At 51.9% G+C, this 20,472-nt stretch overlaps 1 protein-coding gene across 1 annotated transcript in view; it reads left to right on the forward strand.

Moving 5' to 3' along the window:
- Nucleotides 1-919: 919 nt before the first annotated feature.
- Nucleotides 920-20,472, forward strand: part of LOC132385431 (uncharacterized) — a 39,897-nt gene continuing 20,344 nt past the window's right edge. Inside the window, exon 1 of the mRNA XM_059957499.1 lies at nucleotides 920-936. The gene's annotated coding sequence lies outside the window, so the exon portion shown is untranslated. The remainder of the gene's footprint in view (nucleotides 937-20,472) is intronic.

The raw sequence follows: 20,472 nt of genomic DNA on the forward strand, positions 1-20,472 counted from the left end.
TTCTCTCCCCTTTCTTGATCTCTCGGTCTCCATCTCTGGAGACAGACTGTCCACTGACATCTTCTATAAACCCACTGACTCCCATAACTATCTTGACTATACCTCTTCCCACCCTGCCCAATGTAAAAATGCCATTCCCTATTCCCAGTTCCTCCGTCTCCACCGCATCTGCTCCTAGGATGAGGCTTTCCGTTCCAGGACTTCTCAAATGTCCTCTTTCTTTCAGGATCGTGGTTTCCCTTCTGGCGTCATCAAAGATGCCCTCACCCACATCTCCTCCACTTCCCACACTTCAGCCCTTAGCCCATCCTCCCGTCACCACAACATGGACAGGGTTCCCCTTGTCCTCACCTACCACCCCACCAGCCTCCGGATCCAACACATTATCCTCCGCAACTTCCGCCACCTTCAACAGGACCCCACCACCCAGCACATCTTTCCCTCCCTACCCCTCTCAGCTTTTCGCAGGGATCGTTCCCTCCGCGACTACCTGGTCCACACGTCCCTCCCCACAGAACTCCCACCCGGCACTTATCCCTGTAAGCGCAAATGCTACACCTGTCCCAACACCTCCCCCCTTACCACCATTCCGGGCCCCAGACAGTCCTTCCAGGTGAGGCAACACTTCACCTGCGAGTCTGCTGGAGTCGTCTATTGCATCCGGTGCTCCCGGTGCGGCCTCCTCTACATCGGCAAGACCCGACACAGATTGGGGGATCGCTTCGTCGAGCACCTCCGCTCCGTCCGTCACAATAGACAGGATCTCCCGATTGCCACCCACTTCAACTCTGCCTCTTATTCCCATCTAGATATGTCCATACATGGCCTCCTCTACTGCCATGATGAGGCCAAATTCAGGTTGGAGGAGCAACACCTCATCTACCATCTGGGTAGCCTCCAGCCTGGTGGTATGAACACTGAATTCTCCAATTTCTGGTAATTCCCTCCCTCTCCCCTTCCCGTATCCCAGGTCCCTCTCTGCCTGTCTCCCCTTTCAGCTTTCTGCTTCTTTATCTCTACAGTTCTTTCATGCTTATCCCCTCCCCCTCCCCCCTTTATCTTTCCTCTGATTGGTTTTTCACCGGGTGCCTCTAGGCCCTACCCCCTCCCCTATCTCTACTACTGGGCTTCGGCCCTCTCTTCCCCCCCATTCCTGATGAAGGGTCTCGGCCCAAAACGTTGGCGACTCTTTTCTCACGGATGCTGCCTGACCTGCTGAGTTCTTCCAGCGTTGTGTATGTATTCTTCGATCCACAGCATCTGCAGTTGTATTTTTGTGTGTATGGATATGTTTCTGTGTCAGCGTGTTCAAGTACTTGTCCATGAGTGTATGTACGCCTCTCTGCCTGTCTGTGAGTGTTTGTACGTGTCTCTGCCTGTCCGTGAGTGTATGTACGCCTCTCTGCCTGTCCGTGAGTGTATGTACGCCTCTCTGCCTGTCTGTGAGTGTTTGTACGCCTCTCTGTCTGTCCGTGAGTGTATGTACACGTCTCTGCCTGTCCGTGAGTGTATGTACACGTCTCTCTCCGTCCGTGAGTGTATGTACGCCTCTCTGCCTGTCCGTGAGTGTATGTACACGTCTCTGCCTGTCTGTGAGTGTATGTACACGTCTCTGCCTGTCCGTGAGTGTATGTACGTGTCTCTGCCTGTCTGTGAGTGTATGTACGCCTCTCTGTCTGTCTGTGAGTGTATGTACACGTCTCTGCCTGTCCGTGAGTGTATGTACGTGTCTCTGTCTGTCTGTGAGTGTATGTACGCTCTCTGCCTGTCCGTGAGTGTATGTACGCCTCTCTGTCTGTCTGTGAGTGTATGTACGCCTCTCTGTCTGTCCGTGAGTGTATGTACGTGTCTCTGTCTGTCCGTGAGTGTATGTACGCTCTCTGCCTGTCCGTGAGTGTATGTACGCCTCTCTGCCTGTCCGTGAGTGTATGTACGTGTCTCTGCCTGTCCGTGAGTGTATGTACGTGTCTCTGCCTGTCCGTGAGTGTATGTACTCGTCTCTCTCTGTCTGTGAGTGTATGTACGTGTCTCTGCCTGTCCGTGAGTGTATGTACGCCTCTCTGTCTGTCCGTGAGTGTATGTACGCCTCTCTGTCTGTCTGTGAGTGTATGTACGCCTCTCTGTCTGTCCGTGAGTGTATGTACACGTCTCTGCCTGTCTGTGAGTGTATGTACGCCTCTCTGTCTGTCTGTGAGTGTATGTACGCCTCTCTGCCTGTCCGTGAGTGTATGTACGCCTCTCTGCCTGTCCGTGAGTGTATGTACGCCTCTCTGCCTGTCCGTGAGTGTATGTACGCCTCTCTGTCTGTCCGTGAGTGTATGTACACGTCTCTGCCTGTCTGTGAGTGTATGTACACCTCTCTGCCTGTCTGTGAGTGTATGTACACGTCTCTCTCTGTCCGTGAGTGTATGTACGCCTCTCTGCCTGTCCGTGAGTGTATGTACGCCTCTCTGCCTGTCCGTGAGTGTATGTACGCCTCTCTGTCTGTCCGTGAGTGTATGTACGCCTCTCTGCCTGTCCGTGAGTGTATGTACGCCTCTCTGCCTGTCCGTGAGTGTATGTACGCCTCTCTGCCTGTCTGTGAGTGTATGTACGCCTCTCTGTCTGTCCGTGAGTGTATGTACGCCTCTCTGCCTGTCCGTGTGTGTATGTACACGTCTCTGCCTGTCCGTGAGTGTATGTACGCCTCTCTGCCTGTCCGTGAGTGTATGTACACGTCTCTGCCTGTCCATGAGTGTATGTACGCGTCTCTGCCTGTCCGTGAGTGTATGTACGTGTCTCTCTCTGTCTGTGAGTGTATGTACGTGTCTCTCTCTGTCTGTGAGTGTATGTACACGTCTCTGCCTGTCCGTGAGTGTATGTACGCGTCTCTGCCTGTCCGTGAGTGTATGTACGCGTCTCTCTCTGTCTGTGAGTGTATGTACACGTCTCTGCCTGTCCGTGAGTGTATGTACGTGTCTCTCTCTGTCTGTGAGTGTATGTACGTGTCTCTGTCTGTCCGTGAGTGTATGTACGTCTCTCTGTCTGTGAGTGTATGTACGTGTCTCTCTCTGTCTGTGAGTGTATGTACGTGTCTCTCTCTGTCTGTGAGTGTATGTACGTGTCTCTGTCTGTCCGTGAGTGTATGTACGTCTCTCTGTCTGTGAGTGTATGTACGTGTCTCTGCCTGTCTGTGAGTGTATGTACACGTCTCTCTCTGTCTGTGAGTGTATGTACGCGTCTCTCTCTGTCTGTGAGTGTATGTACGTGTCTCTGCCTGTCTGTGAGTGTATGTACACGTCTCTCTCTGTCTGTGAGTGTATGTACGTGTCTCTCTCTGCCTGTGAGTGTATGTACGTGTCTCTGCCTGTCTGTGAGTGTATGTACGTGTCTCTGCCTGTCTGTGAGTGTATGTACGCCTCTCTGCCTGTCCATGAGTGTATGTACGCTCTCTGCCTGTCCGTGAGTGTATGTACGCTCTCTGCCTGTCCGTGAGTGTATGTACACGTCTCTGCCTGTCCGTGAGTGTATGTACACGTCTCTGCCTGTCCGTGAGTGTATGTACGCCTCTCTGCCTGTCTGTGAGTGTATGTACACGTCTCTGCCTGTCCGTGAGTGTATGTACACGTCTCTGCCTGTCCGTGAGTGTATGTACGCCTCTCTGCCTGTCTGTGAGTGTATGTACTCGTCTCTCTCTGTCTGTGAGTGTATGTACGTGTCTCTGCCTGTCTGTGAGTGTATGTACACATCTCTCTGTCTGTGAGTGTATGTACGTGTCTCTGTCTGTCTGTGAGTGTATGTACTCGTCTCTCTCTGTCTGTGAGTGTATGTACGTGTCTCTCTCTGTCTGTGAGTGTATGTACGTGTCTCTGTCTGTCCGTGAGTGTACGTACACGTCTCTGCCTGTCCGTGAGTGTATGTACGCCTCTCTGCCTGTCTGTGAGTGTATGTACGCGTCTCTGCCTGTCTGTGAGTGTATGTACGTGTCTCTATCTGTCCGTGAGTGTATGTACGCCTCTCTGCCTGTCTGTGAGTGTATGTACACGTCTCTGCCTGTCCGTGAGTGTATGTACGCGTCTCTGCCTGTCCGTGAGTGTATGTACGTGTCTCTGTCTGTCCGTGAGTGTATGTACGCCTCTCTGCCTGTCCGTGAGTGTATGTACGCGTCTCTGCCTGTCCGTGAGTGTATGTACGTGTCTCTATCTGTCCGTGAGTGTATGTACGCCTCTCTGCCTGTCTGTGAGTGTATGTACACGTCTCTGCCTGTCCGTGAGTGTATGTACGCGTCTCTGCCTGTCCGTGAGTGTATGTACGTGTCTCTGCCTGTCCGTGAGTGTATGTACGCCTCTCTGCCTGTCCGTGAGTGTATGTACGCGTCTCTGCCTGTCCGTGAGTGTATGTACGTGTCTCTCTGCCTGTCCGTGAGTGTATGTACTCGTCTCTCTCTGTCCGTGAGTGTATGTACGCCTCTCTGCCTGTCCGTGAGTGTATGTACGCCTCTCTGCCTGTCCGTGAGTGTATGTACGTGTCTCTCTCTGTCTGTCTGTGAGTGTATGTACGCCTCTCTGCCTGTCTGTGAGTGTATGTACGCCTCTCTGCCTGTCCGTGAGTGTATGTACGCGTCTCTGCCTGTCCGTGAGTGTATGTACGCGTCTCTGCCTGTCCGTGAGTGTATGTACGCGTCTCTGCCTGTCTGTGAGTGTATGTACGCCTCTCTGCCTGTCCGTGAGTGTATGTACGCCTCTCTGTCTGTGAGTGTATGTACGTGTCTCTGTCTGTCCGTGAGTGTATGTACGCCTCTCTGCCTGTCCGTGAGTGTATGTACACCTCTCTGCCTGTCCGTGAGTGTATGTACACGTCTCTGCCTGTCCGTGAGTGTATGTACGCCTCTCTGCCTGTCTGTGAGTGTATGTACACGTCTCTGCCTGTCCGTGAGTGTATGTACGCCTCTCTGCCTGTCCGTGAGTGTATGTACACGTCTCTGCCTGTCCGTGAGAGTATGTACGCCTCTCTGCCTGTCCGTGAGTGTATGTACGCCTCTCTGCCTGTCTGTGAGTGTATGTACGCCTCTCTGTCTGTGAGTGTATGTACGTGTCTCTCTCTGCCTGTCTGTGAGTGTATGTACATGTCTCTGCCTGTCCGTGAGTGTATGTACGTGTCTCTGCCTGTGCATGAGTGTATGTACACGTCTCTGCCTGTCCGTGAGTGTATGTACGCCTCTCTGCCTGTCCGTGAGTGTATGTCCGCGTCTCTCTCTGTCTGTGAGTGTATGTACGCGTCTCTCTCTGCCTGTCCGTGAGTGTATGTACTCGTCTCTCTCTGTCTGTGAGTGTATGTACGCTCTCTGCCTGTCCGTGAGTGTATGTACTCGTCTCCCTCTGTCTGTGAGTGTATGTACGCGTCTCTCTCTGTCTGTGAGTGTATGTACGTGTCTCTCTCCGTGAGTGTATTAACACGTCTCTGTCTGTGAGTGTATGTACGCGTCTCTCTCTGTCTGTGAGTGTATGTACGTGTCTCTGTCGGTCTGTGAGTGTATGTACGCGTCTCTGCCTGTCTGTGAGTGTATGTACACGTCTCTCTCTGTCTGTGAGTGTATGTACGCGTCTCTCTCTGTCTGTGAGTGTATGTACGCGTCTCTCTCTGTCTGTGAGTGTATGTACGCCTCTCTGTCTGTGAGTGTATGTACGTGTCTCTGCCTGTCTGTGAGTGTATGTACACGTCTCTCTGCCTGTCTGTGAGTGTATGTACGCGTCTCTCTCTGTCTGTGAGTGTATGTACGCGTCTCTCTCTGTCTGTGAGTGTATGTACGTGTCTCTGCCTGTCTGTGAGTGTATGTACACGTCTCTCTCTGTCTGTGAGTGTATGTACGTGTCTCTATCTGTCTGTGAGTGTATGTACGTGTCTCTCTCTGTCTGTGAGTGTATGTACGCGTCTCTGTCTGTGAGTGTATGTACGTGTCTCTGCCTGTCTGTGAGTGTATGTACACGTCTCTGCCTGTCCGTGAGTGTATGTACGCTCTCTGTCTGTCTGTGAGTGTATGTACACGTCTCTGCCTGTCCGTGAGAGTATGTACGCCTCTCTGCCTGTCCGTGAGTGTATGTACGTGTCTCTCTCTGTCTGTGAGTGTATGTACGTGTCTCTCTCCGTGAGTGTATTAACACGTCTCTGTCTGTGAGTGTATGTACGTGTCTCTATCTGTCTGTGAGTGTATGTACGCGTCTCTCTCTGTCTGTGAGTGTATGTACGTGTCTCTCTCCGTGAGTGTATTAACACGTCTCTGTCTGTGAGTGTATGTACACGTCTCTCTCTGCCTGTCCGTGAGTGTATGTACGCTCTCTGCCTGTCCGGGAGTGTATGTACGCGTCTCTCTCTGCCTGTCCGTGAGTGTATGTACACGTCTCTGCCTGTCCGTGAGTGTATGTACACGTCTCTGGCTGTCCGTGAGTGTATGTACACGTCTCTGCCTGTCCGTGAGTGTATGTACGCCTCTCTGCCTGTCCGTGAGTGTATGTACACGTCTCTGCCTGTCCGTGAGTGTATGTACTCGTCTCTCTCTGTCTGTGAGTGTATGTACGCGTCTCTGCCTGTCCGTGAGTGTATGTACGCGTCTCTCTCTGTCTGTGAGTGTATGTACACGTCTCTCTCTGTCTGTGAGTGTATGTACACGTCTCTGCCTGTCCGTGAGTGTATGTACACGTCTCTCTCTGTCTGTGAGTGTATGTACGCCTCTCTGCCTGTCCGTGAGTGTATGTACGCCTCTCTCTCTGTCTGTGAGTGTATGTACGCCTCTCTGCCTGTCCGTGAGTGTATGTACGTGTCTCTGCCTGTCCGTGAGTGTATGTACGCCTCTCTCTCTGTCTGTGAGTGTATGTACGCCTCTCTGCCTGTCCGTGAGTGTATGTACACGTCTCTCTCTGTCTGTGAGTGTATGTACGTGTCTCTCTCTGTCTGTGAGTGTATGTACGTGTCTCCCTCTGTCCGTGAGTGTATGTACGCGTCTCCCTCTGTCCGTGAGTGTATGTACGCGTCTCTCTCTGTGAGTGTATGTACGCCTCTCTGCCTGTCCGTGAGTGTATGTACGCCTCTCTGCCTGTCCGTGAGTGTATGTACACGTCTCTGCCTGTCCGTGAGTGTATGTACGCCTCTCTGCCTGTCCGTGAGTGTATGTACACGTCTCTGTCTGTCCGTGAGTGTATGTACGCCTCTCTGCCTGTCTGTGAGTGTATGTACGCGTCTCTCTCTGTCTGTGAGTGTATGTACGCCTCTCTGCCTGTCCGTGAGTGTATGTACGCCTCTCTGCCTGTCCGTGAGTGTATGTCCGCGTCTCTGCCTGTCTGTGAGTGTATGTACGTGTCTCTGCCTGTCCGTGAGTGTATGTACACGTCTCTGCCTGTCCGTGAGTGTATGTACGCTCTCTGCCTGTCCGTGAGTGTATGTACGCCTCTCTGCCTGTCCGTGAGTGTATGTACACGTCTCTGTCTGTCCGTGAGTGTATGTACGTGTCTCTGCCTGTCCGTGAGTGTATGTACGTGTCTCTCTCTGTCTGTGAGTGTATGTACGCCTCTCTGCCTGTCCGTGAGTGTATGTACGCCTCTCTGCCTGTCCGTGAGTGTATGTCCGCGTCTCTGCCTGTCTGTGAGTGTATGTACGTGTCTCTGCCTGTCCGTGAGTGTATGTACGCGTCTCTCTCTGTCTGTGAGTGTATGTACGTGTCTCTCTCTGTCTGTGAGTGTATGTACGTGTCTCTGCCTGTCCGTGAGTGTATGTACACGTCTCTGCCTGTCCGTGAGTGTATGTACGTGTCTCTATCTGTCCGTGAGTGTATGTACTCGTCTCTCTCTGTCTGTGAGTGTATGTACGCCTCTCTGCCTGTCCGTGAGTGTATGTACGCCTCTCTGCCTGTCCGTGAGTGTATGTACGCGTTTCTGCCTGTCCGTGAGTGTATGTACGCGTCTCTGCCTATCCGTGAGTGTATGTACGCTCTCTGCCTGTCCGTGAGTGTATGTACGCCTCTCTGCCTGTCCGTGAGTGTATGTACGCCTCTCTGCCTGTCCGTGAGTGTATGTCCGCGTCTCTCTCTGTCCGTGAGTGTATGTACGTGTCTCTCTCTGTCTGTGAGTGTATGTACGCCTCTCTGCCTGTCCGTGAGTGTATGTACATGTCTCTCTCTGTCTGTGAGTGTATGTACGCGTCTCTCTCTGTCTGTGAGTGTATGTACGCGTCTCTCTCTGTCTGTGAGTGTATGTACGTGTCTCTCTCTGTCTGTGAGTGTATGTACGCGTCTCTCTCTGTCTGTGAGTGTATGTACGCGTCTCTGCCTGTCCGTGAGTGTATGTACGCCTCTCTGCCTGTCCGTGAGTGTATGTACGCCTCTCTGCCTGTCCGTGAGTGTATGTACGCCTCTCTGCCTGTCCGTGAGTGTATGTACACGTCTCTGCCTGTCCGTGAGTGTATGTACGCCTCTCTGCCTGTCCGTGAGTGTATGTACACGTCTCTGCCTGTCCGTGAGTGTATGTACGCCTCTCTGCCTGTCCGTGAGTGTATGTACGCGTCTCTGCCTGTCCGTGAGTGTATGTACGCCTCTCTGCCTGTCCGTGAGTGTATGTACGCGTCTCTGCCTGTCCGTAAGTGTATGTACACGTCTCTGCCTGTCCGTGAGTGTATGTACTCGTCTCTGTTTGTCTGTGAGTGTATGTACTCGTCTCTGCCTGTCCGTAAGTGTATGTACACGTCTCTGCCTGTCCGTGAGTGTATGTACTCGTCTCTGTTTGTCTGTGAGTGTATGTACTCGTTTCTGCCTGTCCGTAAGTGTATGTACGCCTCTCTCTCTGTCTGTGAGTGTATGTACGCGTCTCTCTCTGTCTGTGAGTGTATGTACACGTCTCTGTCTGTGAGTGTATGTACGTGTCTCTATCTGTCCGTGAGTGTATGTACGTGTCTCTGCCTGTCTGTGAGTGTATGTACGTGTCTCTCTCTGTCTGTGAGTGTATGTACGTGTCTCTCTCTGTCTGTGTGTGTATGTACGCGTCTCTCTCTGTCTGTGAGTGTATGTACTCGTCTCTCTCTGTCTGTGAGTGTATGTACGTGTCTCTGTCTGTCCGTGAGTGTATGTACGTGTCTCTGTCTGTCCGTGAGTGTATGTACGCGTCTCTGTCTGTGAGTGTATGTACGTGTCTCTATCTGTCCGTGAGTGTATGTACGCGTCTCTCTCTGTCTGTGAGTGTATGTACGTGTCTCTCTCTGTCCGTGAGTGTATGTACTCGTCTCTCTCTGTCTGTGAGTGTATGTACGCTCTCTGTCCGTGAGTGTATGTACGTGTCTCTCTCTGTCCGTGAGTGTATGTACGTGTCTCTGTCTGTCCGTGAGTGTATGTACGTGTCTCTGTCTGTCTGTGAGTGTATGTACGTGTCTCTGTCTGTCCGTGAGTGTATGTACGCTCTCTGTCTGTGAGTGTATGTACGTGTCTCTGTCTGTCCGTGAGTGTATGTACGTGTCTCTGTCTGTCCGTGAGTGTATGTACGCGTCTCTGTCCGTGAGTGTATGTACGCGTCTCTCTCTGTCCGTGAGTGTATGTACGTGTCTCTCTCTGTCTGTGAGTGTATGTACGTGTCTCTGTCTGTCCGTGAGTGTATGTACGCGTCTCTGTCTGTGAGTGTATGTACGCCTCTCTGCCTGTCCGTGACTGTATGTACTCGTCTCTCTCTGTCTGTGAGTGTATGTACGTGTCTCTCTCTGTCTGTGAGTGTATGTACGTGTCTCTCTCTGTCTGTGAGTGTATGTACGTGTCTCTGTCTGTCTGTGAGTGTATGTACGCCTCTCTGCCTGTCCGTGAGTGTATGTACACGTCTCTGCCTGTCTGTGAGTGTATGTACACGTCTCTCTCTGTCTGTGAGTGTATGTACGTGTCTCTGCCTGTCCGTGAGTGTATGTACTCGTCTCTCTCTGTCTGTGAGTGTATGTACGTGTCTCTCTCTGTCTGTGAGTGTATGTACGTGTCTCTGTCTGTCTGTGAGTGTATGTACGTGTCTCTGCCTGTCTGTGAGTGTATGTACGTGTCTCTGTCTGTCTGTGAGTGTATGTACGTGTCTCTCACTGTGAGTGTATATACGCCTCTCTGCCTGTCCGTGAGTGTATGTACGCGTCTCTCTCTGTCTGTGAGTGTATGTACACGTCTCTGTCTGTGAGTGTATGTACGTGTCTCTGCCTGTCCGTGAGTGTATGTACGCCTCTCTGTCTGTCCGTGAGTGTATGTACGTGTCTCTATCTGTCCGTGAGTGTATGTACGCTCTCTGCCTGTCCGTGAGTGTATGTACGTGTCTCTGTCTGTCTGTGAGTGTATGTACGCCTCTCTGTCTGTCCGTGAGTGTATGTACACGTCTCTGCCTGTCTGTGAGTGTATGTACGCCTCTCTGTCTGTCTGTGAGTGTATGTACGCCTCTCTGCCTGTCCGTGAGTGTATGTACGCCTCTCTGCCTGTCCGTGAGTGTATGTACGCCTCTCTGCCTGTCTGTGAGTGTATGTACGTGTCTCTGCCTGTCCGTAAGTGTATGTACGCCTCTCTCTCTGTCTGTGAGTGTATGTACGCGTCTCTCTCTGTCTGTGAGTGTATGTACACGTCTCTGTCTGTGAGTGTATGTACGTGTCTCTATCTGTCCGTGAGTGTATGTACGTGTCTCTGCCTGTCTGTGAGTGTATGTACGTGTCTCTCTCTGTCTGTGAGTGTATGTACGTGTCTCTCTCTGTCTGTGTGTGTATGTACGCGTCTCTCTCTGTCTGTGAGTGTATGTACTCGTCTCTCTCTGTCTGTGAGTGTATGTACGTGTCTCTGTCTGTCCGTGAGTGTATGTACGTGTCTCTGTCTGTCCGTGAGTGTATGTACGCGTCTCTGTCTGTGAGTGTATGTACGTGTCTCTATCTGTCCGTGAGTGTATGTACGCGTCTCTCTCTGTCTGTGAGTGTATGTACGTGTCTCTCTCTGTCTGTGAGTGTATGTACGTGTCTCTGCCTGTCCGTGAGTGTATGTACTCGTCTCTCTCTGTCTGTGAGTGTATGTACGCTCTCTGTCTGTGAGTGTATGTACGTGTCTCTGTCTGTCCGTGAGTGTATGTACGTGTCTCTGTCTGTCTGTGAGTGTATGTACGTGTCTCTGTCTGTCCGTGAGTGTATGTACGCTCTCTGTCTGTGAGTGTATGTACGTGTCTCTGTCTGTCCGTGAGTGTATGTACGTGTCTCTGTCTGTCCGTGAGTGTATGTACGCGTCTCTGTCCGTGAGTGTATGTACACGTCTCTGCCTGTCTGTGAGTGTATGTACGTGTCTCTCTCTGTCCGTGAGTGTATGTACGTGTCTCTCTCTGTCTGTGAGTGTATGTACGTGTCTCTGTCTGTCCGTGAGTGTATGTACGCGTCTCTGTCTGTGAGTGTATGTACGTGTCTCTCTCTGTCCGTGAGTGTATGTACTCGTCTCTCTCTGTCTGTGAGTGTATGTACGTGTCTCTGCCTGTCCGTGAGTGTATGTACACGTCTCTGCCTGTCCATGAGTGTATGTACGCCTCTCTGCCTGTCCGTGACTGTATGTACTCGTCTCTCTCTGTCTGTGAGTGTATGTACGTGTCTCTCTCTGTCTGTGAGTGTATGTACGTGTCTCTGTCTGTCTGTGAGTGTATGTACGCCTCTCTGCCTGTCCGTGAGTGTATGTACACGTCTCTGCCTGTCTGTGAGTGTATGTACACGTCTCTCTCTGTCTGTGAGTGTATGTACGTGTCTCTGCCTGTCCGTGAGTGTATGTACTCGTCTCTCTCTGTCTGTGAGTGTATGTACGTGTCTCTGCCTGTCCGTGAGTGTATGTACACGTCTCTCTCTGTCTGTGAGTGTATGTACGTGTCTCTGCCTGTCCGTGAGTGTATGTACGCGTCTCTCTCTGTCTGTGAGTGTATGTACGTGTCTCTGTCTGTCTGTGAGTGTATGTACGTGTCTCTGCCTGTCTGTGAGTGTATGTACGTGTCTCTGTCTGTCTGTGAGTGTATGTACACGTCTCTCACTGTGAGTGTATATACGCCTCTCTGCCTGTCCGTGAGTGTATGTACGCGTCTCTCTCTGTCTGTGAGTGTATGTACACGTCTCTGTCTGTGAGTGTATGTACGTGTCTCTGCCTGTCCGTGAGTGTATGTACGCCTCTCTGTCTGTCCGTGAGTGTATGTACGTGTCTCTATCTGTCCGTGAGTGTATGTACGCTCTCTGCCTGTCCGTGAGTGTATGTACGTGTCTCTGTCTGTCTGTGAGTGTATGTACGCCTCTCTGTCTGTCCGTGAGTGTATGTACACGTCTCTGCCTGTCTGTGAGTGTATGTACGCCTCTCTGTCTGTCTGTGAGTGTATGTACGCCTCTCTGCCTGTCCGTGAGTGTATGTACGCCTCTCTGCCTGTCCGTGAGTGTATGTACGCCTCTCTGCCTGTCCGTGAGTGTATGTACGTGTCTCTGCCTGTCCGTGAGTGTATGTACGCCTCTCTGTCTGTCCGTGAGTGTATGTACGCCTCTCTGTCTGTCCGTGAGTGTATGTACACGTCTCTGCCTGTCTGTGAGTGTATGTACACCTCTCTGCCTGTCTGTGAGTGTATGTACACGTCTCTCTCTGTCCGTGAGTGTATGTACGCCTCTCTGCCTGTCCGTGAGTGTATGTACGCCTCTCTGCCTGTCCGTGAGTGTATGTACGCCTCTCTGTCTGTCCGTGAGTGTATGTACGCCTCTCTGCCTGTCCGTGAGTGTATGTACGCCTCTCTGCCTGTCCGTGAGTGTATGTACGCCTCTCTGCCTGTCTGTGAGTGTATGTACGCCTCTCTGTCTGTCCGTGAGTGTATGTACGCCTCTCTGCCTGTCCGTGTGTGTATGTACACGTCTCTGCCTGTCCGTGAGTGTATGTACGCCTCTCTGCCTGTCCGTGAGTGTATGTACACGTCTCTGCCTGTCCATGAGTGTATGTACGCGTCTCTGCCTGTCCGTGAGTGTATGTACGCCTCTCTGCCTGTCCATGAGTGTTTGTACGTCTCTCTGTCTGTGAGTGTATGTACGTGTCTCTCTCTGTCTGTGAGTGTATGTACGCGTCTCTGTCTGTCTGTGAGTGTATGTACGCGTCTCTCTCTGTCTGTGAGTGTATGTACGCCTCTCTGTCTGTCCGTGAGTGTATGTACGCCTCTCTGTCTGTCCGTGAGTGTATGTACGCCTCTCTGCCTGTCCGTGAATGTATGTACACGTCTCTGCCTGTCCGTGAGTGTATGTACACGTCTCTGCCTGTCCGTGAGTGTATGTACGCCTCTCTGCCTGTCTGTGAGTGTATGTACGTGTCTCTGCCTGTCCGTGAGTGTATGTACGTGTCTCTGTCTGTGAGTGTATGTACGCCTCTCTGCCTGTCTGTGAGTGTATGTACTCGTCTCTCTCTGTCTGTGAGTGTATGTACGTGTCTCTGCCTGTCTGTGAGTGTATGTACACATCTCTCTGTCTGTGAGTGTATGTACGTGTCTCTGTCTGTCTGTGAGTGTATGTACTCGTCTCTCTCTGTCTGTGAGTGTATGTACGTGTCTCTCTCTGTCTGTGAGTGTATGTACGTGTCTCTGTCTGTCCGTGAGTGTACGTACACGTCTCTGCCTGTCCGTGAGTGTATGTACGCCTCTCTGCCTGTCTGTGAGTGTATGTACTCGTCTCTCTCTGTCTGTGAGTGTATGTACGTGTCTCTCTCTGTCTGTGAGTGTATGTACGTGTCTCTATCTGTCCGTGAGTGTATGTACGTGTCTCTCTCTGTCTGTGAGTGTATGTACGTGTCTCTCTCTGCCTGTGAGTGTATGTACGTGTCTCTGCCTGTCTGTGAGTGTATGTACGTGTCTCTGCCTGTCTGTGAGTGTATGTACGCGTCTCTGCCTGTCTGTGAGTGTATGTACGTGTCTCTGCCTGTCTGTGAGTGTATGTACGTCTCTCTGCCTGTCTGTGAGTGTATGTACGCCTCTCTGCCTGTCTGTGAGTGTATGTACGCGTCTCTGCCTGTCTGTGAGTGTATGTACGTGTCTCTGCCTGTCTGTGAGTGTATGTACGTCTCTCTGCCTGTCTGTGAGTGTATGTACGCCTCTCTGCCTGTCTGTGAGTGTATATACGCCTCTCTGCCTGTCCGTGAGTGTATGTACGCTCTCTGCCTGTCCGTGAGTGTATGTACGCTCTCTGCCTGTCCGTGAGTGTATGTACACGTCTCTGCCTGTCCGTGAGTGTATGTACACGTCTCTGCCTGTCCGTGAGTGTATGTACACGTCTCTGCCTGTCCGTGAGTGTATGTACGCCTCTCTGCCTGTCTGTGAGTGTATGTACACGTCTCTGCCTGTCCGTGAGTGTATGTACACGTCTCTGCCTGTCCGTGAGTGTATGTACGCCTCTCTGCCTGTCTGTGAGTGTATGTACTCGTCTCTGCCTGTCCGTGAGTGTATGTACGCCTCTCTGCCTGTCTGTGAGTGTATGTACTCGTCTCTCTCTGTCCGTGAGTGTATGTACGCGTCTCTGCCTGTCCGTGAGTGTATGTACTCGTCTCTCTCTGTCTGTGAGTGTATGTACACGTCTCTGCCTGTCCGTGAGTGTATGTACGTGTCTCTCTCTGTCTGTGAGTGTATGTACGTGTCTCTGTCTGTCCGTGAGTGTATGTACGTCTCTCTGTCTGTGAGTGTATGTACGTGTCTCTCTCTGTCTGTGAGTGTATGTACGTGTCTCTGCCTGTCTGTGAGTGTATGTACACGTCTCTCTCTGTCTGTGAGTGTATGTACGCGTCTCTCTCTGTCTGTGAGTGTATGTACGTGTCTCTCTCTGCCTGTGAGTGTATGTACGTGTCTCTGCCTGTCTGTGAGTGTATGTACGTGTCTCTGCCTGTCTGTGAGTGTATGTACGCCTCTCTGCCTGTCCATGAGTGTATGTACGCTCTCTGCCTGTCCGTGAGTGTATGTACGCTCTCTGCCTGTCCGTGAGTGTATGTACACGTCTCTGCCTGTCCGTGAGTGTATGTACACGTCTCTGCCTGTCCGTGAGTGTATGTACGCCTCTCTGCCTGTCCGTGAGTGTATGTACACGTCTCTGCCTGTCCGTGAGTGTATGTACACGTCTCTGCCTGTCCGTGAGTGTATGTACGCCTCTCTGCCTGTCTGTGAGTGTATGTACGTGTCTCTGCCTGTCTGTGAGTGTATGTACGTGTCTCTGTCTGTCTGTGAGTGTATGTACTCGTCTCTCTCTGTCTGTGAGTGTATGTACGTGTCTCTCTCTGTCTGTGAGTGTATGTACGTGTCTCTGTCTGTCCGTGAGTGTACGTACACGTCTCTGCCTGTCCGTGAGTGTATGTACGCCTCTCTGCCTGTCTGTGAGTGTATGTACGCGTCTCTGCCTGTCTGTGAGTGTATGTACGTGTCTCTATCTGTCCGTGAGTGTATGTACGCCTCTCTGCCTGTCTGTGAGTGTATGTACACGTCTCTGCCTGTCCGTGAGTGTATGTACGCGTCTCTGCCTGTCCGTGAGTGTATGTACGTGTCTCTGTCTGTCCGTGAGTGTATGTACGCCTCTCTGCCTGTCCGTGAGTGTATGTACGCGTCTCTGCCTGTCCGTGAGTGTATGTACGCCTCTCTGCCTGTCCGTGAGTGTATGTACGCGTCTCTGCCTGTCCGTGAGTGTATGTACGTGTCTCTCTCTGTCCGTGAGTGTATGTACGCCTCTCTGCCTGTCCGTGAGTGTATGTACGCCTCTCTGCCTGTCCGTGAGTGTATGTACGCGTCTCTGCCTGTCCGTGAGTGTATGTACGTGTCTCTCTCTGTCCGTGAGTGTATGTACGCCTCTCTGCCTGTCCGTGAGTGTATGTACGCCTCTCTGCCTGTCCGTGAGTGTATGTACGTGTCTCTCTCTGTCTGTCTGTGAGTGTATGTACGCCTCTCTGCCTGTCTGTGAGTGTATGTACGCCTCTCTGCCTGTCCGTGAGTGTATGTACGCGTCTCTGCCTGTCCGTGAGTGTATGTACGCGTCTCTGCCTGTCCGTGAGTGTATGTACGCGTCTCTGCCTGTCTGTGAGTGTATGTACGCCTCTCTGCCTGTCCGTGAGTGTATGTACGCCTCTCTGTCTGTGAGTGTATGTACGTGTCTCTGTCTGTCCGTGAGTGTATGTACGCCTCTCTGCCTGTCCGTGAGTGTATGTACACCTCTCTGCCTGTCCGTGAGTGTATGTACACGTCTCTGCCTGTCCGTGAGTGTATGTACGCCTCTCTGCCTGTCTGTGAGTGTATGTACACGTCTCTGCCTGTCCGTGAGTGTATGTACGCCTCTCTGCCTGTCCGTGAGTGTATGTACACGTCTCTGCCTGTCCGTGAGAGTATGTACGCCTCTCTGCCTGTCCGTGAGTGTATGTACGCCTCTCTGCCTGTCTGTGAGTGTATGTACGCCTCTCTGTCTGTGAGTGTATGTACGTGTCTCTCTCTGCCTGTCTGTGAGTGTATGTACATGTCTCTGCCTGTCCGTGAGTGTATGTACGTGTCTCTGCCTGTGCATGAGTGTATGTACACGTCTCTGCCTGTCCGTGAGTGTATGTACGCCTCTCTGCCTGTCCGTGAGTGTATGTCCGCGTCTCTCTCTGTCTGTGAGTGTATGTACGCGTCTCTCTCTGCCTGTCCGTGAGTGTATGTACTCGTCTCCCTCTGTCTGTGAGTGTATGTACGCGTCTCTCTCTGTCTGTGAGTGTATGTACGTGTCTCTCTCCGTGAGTGTATTAACACGTCTCTGTCTGTGAGTGTATGTACGCGTCTCTCTCTGTCTGTGAGTGTATGTACGTGTCTCTGTCGGTCTGTGAGTGTATGTACGTGTCTCTGTCTGTCTGTGACTGTATGTACGCGTCTCTCTCTGTCTGTGAGTGTATGTACGCCTCTCTGCCTGTCCGTGACTGTATGTACGCGTCTCTCTCTGTCTGTGAGTGTATGTCCGCGTCTCTCTCTGTCCGTGAGTGTATGTACGTCTCTCTCTCTGTCCGTGAGTGTATGTACGCGTCTCTGCCTGTCTGTGAGTGTATGTACACGTCTCTCTCTGTCTGTGAGTGTATGTACGCGTCTCTCTCTGTCTGTGAGTGTATGTACGCGTCTCTCTCTGTCTGTGAGTGTATGTACGTGTCTCTGCCTGTCTGTGAGTGTATGTACACGTCTCTCTGCCTGTCTGTGAGTGTATGTACGCGTCTCTCTCTGTCTGTGAGTGTATGTACGCGTCTCTCTCTGTCTGTGAGTGTATGTACGTGTCTCTGCCTGTCTGTGAGTGTATGTACACGTCTCTCTCTGTCTGTGAGTGTATGTACGTGTCTCTATCTGTCTGTGAGTGTATGTACGTGTCTCTCTCTGTCTGTGAGTGTATGTACGCGTCTCTGTCTGTGAGTGTATGTACGTGTCTCTGCCTGTCTGTGAGTGTATGTACACGTCTCTGCCTGTCCGTGAGTGTATGTACGCTCTCTGTCTGTCCGTGAGTGTATGTACTCGTCTCTGCCTGTCCGTGAGAGTATGTACGTGTCTCTGCCTGTCCGTGAGTGTATGTACGTGTCTCTGCCTGTCCGTGAGTGTATGTACGCCTCTCTGCCTGTCCGTGAGTGTATGTACGTGTCTCTCTCTGTCTGTGAGTGTATGTACGTGTCTCTCTCCGTGAGTGTATTAACACGTCTCTGTCTGTGAGTGTATGTACGTGTCTCTATCTGTCTGTGAGTGTATGTACGCGTCTCTCTCTGTCTGTGAGTGTATGTACGTGTCTCTCTCCGTGAGTGTATTAACACGTCTCTGTCTGTGAGTGTATGTACACGTCTCTCTCTGCCTGTCCGTGAGTGTATGTACGCTCTCTGCCTGTCCGGGAGTGTATGTACGCGTCTCTCTCTGCCTGTCCGTGAGTGTATGTACACGTCTCTGCCTGTCCGTGAGTGTATGTACACGTCTCTGGCTGTCCGTGAGTGTATGTACACGTCTCTGCCCGTCCGTGAGTGTATGTACGCCTCTCTGCCTGTCCGTGAGTGTATGTACACGTCTCTGCCTGTCTGTGAGTGTATGTACGTGTCTCTCTCTGTCTGTGAGTGTATGTACGCCTCTCTGCCTGTCCGTGAGTGTATGTACGTGTCTCTGGCTGTCCGTGAGTGTATGTACTCGTCTCTCTCTGTCTGTGAGTGTATGTACGCGTCTCTGCCTGTCCGTGAGTGTATGTACGTGTCTCTCTCTGTCCGTGAGTGTATGTACGCGTCTCTCTCTGTCTGTGAGTGTATGTACACGTCTCTCTCTGTCTGTGAGTGTATGTACACGTCTCTGCCTGTCCGTGAGTGTATGTACACGTCTCTCTCTGTCTGTGAGTGTATGTACGCCTCTCTGCCTGTCCGTGAGTGTATGTACGCCTCTCTCTCTGTCTGTGAGTGTATGTACGCCTCTCTGCCTGTCCGTGAGTGTATGTACGTGTCTCTGCCTGTCCGTGAGTGTATGTACGCCTCTCTGCCTGTCTGTGAGTGTATGTACGCCTCTCTGCCTGTCTGTGAGTGTATGTACACGTCTCTGCCTGTCTGTGAGTGTATGTACACGTCTCTCTCTGTCTGTGAGTGTATGTACGTGTCTCTCTCTGTCTGTGAGTGTATGTACGTGTCTCTCTCTGTCTGTGAGTGTATGTACGTGTCTCCCTCTGTCCGTGAGTGTATGTACGCGTCTCCCTCTGTCCGTGAGTGTATGTACGCGTCTCTCTCTGTGAGTGTATGTACGCCTCTCTGCCTGTCCGTGAGTGTATGTACGCCTCTCTGCCTGTCCGTGAGTGTATGTACACGTCTCTGCCTGTCCGTGAGTGTATGTACGCCTCTCTGCCTGTCCGTGAGTGTATGTACACGTCTCTGTCTGTCCGTGAGTGTATGTACGCCTCTCTGCCTGTCTGTGAGTGTATGTACGCCTCTCTGCCTGTCCGTGAGTGTATGTACGCCTCTCTGCCTGTCCGTGAGTGTATGTCCGCGTCTCTGCCTGTCTGTGAGTGTATGTACGTGTCTCTGCCTGTCCGTGAGTGTATGTACGCGTCTCTCTCTGTCTGTGAGTGTATGTACGTGTCTCTGCCTGTCCGTGAGTGTATGTACACGTCTCTGCCTGTCCGTGAGTGTATGTACGCTCTCTGCCTGTCCGTGAGTGTATGTACGCCTCTCTGCCTGTCCGTGAGTGTATGTACACGTCTCTGTCTGTCCGTGAGTGTATGTACGTGTCTCTGCCTGTCCGTGAGTGTATGTACGTGTCTCTCTCTGTCTGTGAGTGTATGTACGCCTCTCTGCCTGTCCGTGAGTGTATGTACGCCTCTCTGCCTGTCCGTGAGTGTATGTCCGCGTCTCTGCCTGTCTGTGAGTGTATGTACGTGTCTCTGCCTGTCCGTGAGTGTATGTACGCGTCTCTCTCTGTCTGTGAGTGTATGTACGTGTCTCTCTCTGTCTGTGAGTGTATGTACGTGTCTCTGCCTGTCCGTGAGTGTATGTACACGTCTCTGCCTGTCCGTGAGTGTATGTACGTGTCTCTATCTGTCCGTGAGTGTATGTACTCGTCTCTCTCTGTCTGTGAGTGTATGTACGCCTCTCTGCCTGTCCGTGAGTGTATGTACGCCTCTCTGCCTGTCCGTGAGTGTATGTACGCGTTTCTGCCTGTCCGTGAGTGTATGTACGCGTCTCTGCCTATCCGTGAGTGTATGTACGCTCTCTGCCTGTCCGTGAGTGTATGTACGCCTCTCTGCCTGTCCGTGAGTGTATGTACGCCTCTCTGCCTGTCCGTGAGTGTATGTCCGCGTCTCTCTCTGTCCGTGAGTGTATGTACGTGTCTCTCTCTGTCTGTGAGTGTATGTACGCCTCTCTGCCTGTCCGTGAGTGTATGTACATGTCTCTCTCTGTCTGTGAGTGTATGTACGCGTCTCTCTCTGTCTGTGAGTGTATGTACGTGTCTCTCTCTGTCCGTGAGTGTATGTACGCCTCTCTGCCTGTCCGTGAGTGTATGTACGCGTCTCTCTCTGTCTGTGAGTGTATGTACGTGTCTCTCTCTGTCTGTGAGTGTATGTACGCGTCTCTCTCTGTCCGTGAGTGTATGTACGCCTCTCTGCCTGTCCGTGAGTGTATGTACGCGTCTCTGCCTGTCCGTGAGTGTATGTACGCCTCTCTGCCTGTCCGTGAGTGTATGTACGCCTCTCTGCCTGTCCGTGAGTGTATGTACGCCTCTCTGCCTGTCCGTGAGTGTATGTACACGTCTCTGCCTGTCCGTGAGTGTATGTACGCCTCTCTGCCTGTCCGTGAGTGTATGTACACGTCTCTGCCTGTCCGTGAGTGTATGTACGCCTCTCTGCCTGTCCGTGAGTGTATGTACGCGTCTCTGCCTGTCCGTGAGTGTATGTACGCCTCTCTGCCTGTCCGTGAGTGTATGTACGCGTCTCTGCCTGTCCGTAAGTGTATGTACACGTCTCTGCCTGTCCGTGAGTGTA

Source organism: Hypanus sabinus (assembly GCF_030144855.1).
Source record: "Hypanus sabinus isolate sHypSab1 chromosome 5 unlocalized genomic scaffold, sHypSab1.hap1 SUPER_5_unloc_1, whole genome shotgun sequence".
Classification (NCBI taxonomy): Eukaryota; Metazoa; Chordata; class Chondrichthyes; order Myliobatiformes; family Dasyatidae; genus Hypanus; species Hypanus sabinus.